General features: G+C 38.8%; 1 pseudogene; it reads left to right on the top strand.

The window, feature by feature from the left end:
• The window catches only part of LOC114475493 (calcium/calmodulin-dependent protein kinase type II subunit alpha-like), a 34,249-nt pseudogene extending 29,407 nt beyond the window's left edge, over nucleotides 1-4,842 (top strand).
• The last annotated feature ends 158 nt before the right edge of the window (nucleotides 4,843-5,000 follow it).

The raw sequence follows: 5,000 nt of genomic DNA, 5'->3' as shown, positions 1-5,000 counted from the left end.
GATCGCCTCTTACAGCAGATCAAAAGCTGGAGCCTACGATGTAGGTCATATGACTTGATGTGAAACCTAATTTCTGCTCAGCCTGGTTCTCATGTTTGTGTCTTTGCTTCTCAGTTTCCGTCATCCTGAGTGGGACACAGTGACCCCAGAAGCAAAAGATCTGATCAACAAGATGCTGACCATCACCCGGCGAAGAGGATCACAGCTGCTGAAGCTCTGAAGCATCCCTGGATCTCTGTGAGTGGAACCTCATCACTGTGAAGGTCTGTTTATGATGATGATGATGATGGTGATGAATGAATCCTCCTCTCTCCTCAGCATCGATCAACAGTAGCGTCCTGTATGCACAGACAGGAAACTGTGGAGTGTCTGAAGAAGTTTAATGCTCGTAGGAAGCTGAAGGTGAGCGCTTTAACTCTTTCAAAATAAAGTGTACTTTGGTGCGGTGTCTGAAGTGTCATTCCTGGTGTCTTCAGGGAGCCATTCTCACCACCATGCTGGCCACCAGGAACTTCTCTGGTAAGAGCTGCATGTTACCCTCTGCTGGTGGGAGGGATGATGACAGTAGTGTGATGAATGGACACCAGGGGCCTCATTTATCAACCTTACGCTCAGATCTCTGCGTACGACCAAACCCACGCAGGCTGGAGATATTTATCAATTTTGACGTGATCGTACGCTACGACCAGATCTCACGTCAGATCTGACCTCGTGTATGAAAAAACCTGAGTGGATTTGTGGCGCGGCAGCAAAAGTCACTGAGTCTGAATATAATTATTAAACTACCCTCTGTTTCATTGAAGCATAAGCAGACACATATAACAGATAAAAAACGATTATTAAAACAAATGAAACAAAATAAAAAAATTTTTTTTTAAAAGCTCACATTATTACTAAGCGTGTAGGAAAACACTGATTTGGTGATATATCGCAATTTTTCACCACGCGATCATCTTATCGATCTAGAAAATGTCCAAATCATATTTTTTTAACAACAAAACATGTAATTGCGCTAACATGCTAATTTGCATTGCGTCACCCTGTTAAAATAATTGCCTAATTCATTTTTTCAAGTTTTTCAGGAAACACAAAAAACCAAAAGTGTAACACACTTGACATAGGCCATTATCTTAAAGGGGTAAAATCACATGATCTGATCAACTGAGGATGTAGGATATTTTACTATAGGTGGCCGGCATCACGAGAAGATGATTTAAGGAAAAAAACAATTTTGACTAAAAATGACTTAGGCGATTATTTTAACAGTGTGATGATTGCATGTAAATGCCCGTTCTCTAGGTGTCAGTGAACCAGACCTTGTTAAACTACCTCACTCCTCAATGCATTTTAGTTTGGAAGTTGATTGCACTTTATTTCCATAAAACATAGTGGGCACTTTTATAGATGTATGTGGTTACTTAACTCGTGGTCATACCAGCCTGTGATTGTTAGATCTCTGAAGCTAAGCAGGTCTGGGCCTGGTTAGAAGGTGGATGGGAGACCACCAAGAATGGATGGGAGACCACCAAGAATTCCAGGTGCCACAGTGGGGGACCATCACCCCAGTGGTATCTGTCATTGTGTCCATGGGCACAATGACGCACTATGGCAGCCTTGCTTCTATCAGTCTGCCCCACGGCAGCTGTGGCTACAATAGTAGTTTACCACCACTAAGTGTGGCGTGAAAGAATAATCCCTTAATTCTGTAAAGCGACTTTGAGTGTCCAAAAAAAGCACTATATAAAATTGATGCATTATTAACACAATCAGAAACTGTTGTAGAAGCAAAAGTTAAACTTTTTAGAAAAATGTAATTTGACAGTTTGATAAACATGCATATTTTTGATAATGGTACTTGAATTACAGTAAATTAATCCATTTACTTGTTCTCGCAAGTTTATTTTAAGACTTTTTTAGGATTTTGTTAATTTATTTTAATGTGTTATTTATTGCCTCAAGCGTGTGAACAACTGAGGCCGATAAACAGAATATTTCTGTTTGTCTGTCCAGGATCTCTGCCATGATGAGGTTTGATCACAGCACGCACGGTGGGCACACGCTAGCCTCACTCGACCACTTTTTTCTTGACCTAATTGTAAAGAATTACAACATCAGGTCACCAAGACAAATTCCTTGTGTGTATTCATACACTCTTGGTCAATAAAGTTGATTCTGATTCTGATTCTGAGATAACTATTACACTTTCATTTATCTTGATCAGTTAGCAGACATAAGCTTTTTGGCTGTGGATGAATCAAATATCAATTTAAATCAACATTAGGCATTGGTTAAGTCAGGAGAATTTTATTCATACCTCAGCCAGAGTCTGTTCCTGTTCACCAACACTGTTCACTGCCTCCGTTATTCTCTTCAGAGCGTTTTTATGACCTCCTTTAATTCCAGTTTTCACACGTCCAAAACACTTATCTTTGTTTTTCTTTACCTCAGACGTGAAGATGCCGATTTTTATCTCCAAGAAGTTTCTTCCCTTGTCAGTCTTTGTTTGACCTCAGTGGGCGGGGCATCAGAACCAGGAATATTTGAAGGCGTAACATGTTAATGACTGATCAAATGATCAAATTCAGCTCTTGAATTTATCAACACCTGTTCATTCATATGCTGGGTTGGGTCAAATACGAATGTTTCATTAATCACACCTTGGTCCAAATGTGCTTCTGTTAAGGTTGATAAATGAGGACCCATGAGTTTAGATAATTAGCCTTCCTCACCAGGAGGGACATGTTAGCTCAAATAGGAACAACCTGAACAGTCTGAAGGAATAAAGCAGCTACATTCATACATTCAGACCATTTAGGTTTGTTTTCATTCATGTGATCATGTTAACCCTGAATAAAGTTACCTCTCAGTTCATTATTTGTTTTCCTTTCTTTCCAATTTACATTACAAGTTTCCTTAAATTGATCAAGTAGTGTCTCCCTTTAATTAATCCGGAATACATGTTATTTTTTGTTTTTTTGTTATTTGTTTTTGTTCTTACTTATGCCTCTGAATAGGAAAAATAGTTTTTTTTGTTGGTGTATCCATTTAGTTTTTACTCTACAATCCTGTAACTTTTTTTTCCGTCTTTGTACGTGGGTTAAAATATTCCATTTCCTCAAGTTCTTTATTTTTTTCATTCAGGAAATTGTTCTTCCTCTTTGTGTTTCAGAGAAGTAGGAAATCCTGTTCCCAGTGATAGTGATTCATTGAATAGAATGAAAGATGACATCTGTCCTAAAGTCTGATTATAAATGCTGGTGCTCCACGATTGGTCAAAGTGGACTAAAAGTGCAGTATAAGTGACCTCATTCTCAATAACCAGGTTATTTTTTGTGTGTATAAGCCAATCACTAATCACAGCCTATAAGAGGAAAGTACAGGTTTACTGTAATAGATCCTGAGACTCTTGAATTGTTGGACCAGGTCTGGAATGGCTGGTCTCAAAGTGTGTGTTGTGTGTTCATTTTAAGGGTCATGTGACCTTCGACCTACAGGCTTTGTGTTCAGTAGCACAAGGAAATCCACCACAATCACAGACCTTTAACAAGTTAACACTGTGTGTGTGTGTGTGTGTGTGGTGTGTGTGTGTGTGTGTGTGTGTGTGTGTGTGTGTGTGTGTGTGTGTGTGTGTGTGTGTGTTGTTGTTGTCAGTCTAAAGATAGAAAGACCAGCTCTAATCTGAACTCAGTCTACATAGTGTTTCTCTGTCTGTGGACATTCAGGAATGTAGGAACCCTTTCTGTCTGTCCCTGTCTGTCAGTGTATGTCTGTCTGTCCCTGTCTGTCAGTGTATGTCTGTCACTGTATGTCTGTCAGTGTATGTCTGTCAGTGTAAGTCTGTCAGGAGTGGCAAAAGTACTAGTCCTCAGTACTCAAGTAAAAGCCACTAAATGTACTTCAGTAATAAAGTCAAAAGTAAAACAAATGTCCCTTCAATATTAACAGATCAACAAATCAAATTCCATATATTTTATTTTTTTTAAGAACTTTTTGAAAACTGATAAACTATTAAATCTGTTACTTTTGAACACCTGAGGAATTTAGCACTCCTAATAAATACTATTTGTAGATAAAATGTGTCAAGGAAAAAAAAAATGCAAATGCTCAATCAAACCCAGAACAGCTCAATCTATCAAAGTTTTTCATTTAGCCTCAAGAGAATCATGTTCTCCAGATGAGTCTTAAAAGTAACGAGCTCATTTTTAAAATGTAGGGAGTAGAAAGTACAGATATTTGTTTTTAAAAAAGTAAGGAGCAAAAGTGAAAACTCACCAAAAAATAAATACTCAAGTAAAGTACAGATACCAGAAAAACTACTGAGGTACAGTAACAAAGTATTTGTAATTTGTTACTTGTCACCTCTGATCTCTGTCTGTCTCTCTGTGAACGTTCAGGAATGTTGGAACACTTTCAGTCTTCAGTTGCTCCTAAATTTAACCTCTCGCTGACCAGTAGTCACGCTGAGAACTCGTTGCATTTGTCACCTCCTCGATCCAAAGATAAGATCTGTTTACTTCTGTGTTTCTCCCCTTTGACTGAGCCACACCACAGGCAGAGCCTAAGGGCACATGGTCTCCGGGTTGTCGGCACGATGCCTTCTCTGCTCTTCTCCGCCTTTGTTCCGTTTTTTCTGACTCTGCTGCTTCTGCTTCTGTTTGTCTGCATCCCTCGATCAGGTGGAAAGAGCAGCAAGAAAGCCGATGGAGTCAAGGTACCAACAACTCTTGTCAATACACAAGGGTTTAGTCGGGTTTGGCTTTTTGGTTCATAGAGATACAAACACCTTCCATTAATAGATCATCCCTCCAGGATCTTAATGCCTATTTTTTGTGATTATTGTAGAAAATGTTATACATTCGTCAAAATTTTGTGAATTTCTTTAGATAAAATTGTCGTTTTTTAGAGTTATATCAAACAGTTGACTTGTTCTAATGTTGATCACTGTATAAAAATCTTTTCTGCTCGTTGGAATCCAGCCTCAGCTAGAATGGACTGATCCA

This window comes from Gouania willdenowi, chromosome 14 (assembly GCF_900634775.1).
Source record: "Gouania willdenowi chromosome 14, fGouWil2.1, whole genome shotgun sequence".
NCBI classification, from domain to species: Eukaryota; Metazoa; Chordata; class Actinopteri; order Blenniiformes; family Gobiesocidae; genus Gouania; species Gouania willdenowi.
Note: the sequence above shows the minus strand (reverse complement) of the source record. Positions and strands in the feature narration are given on the sequence as shown.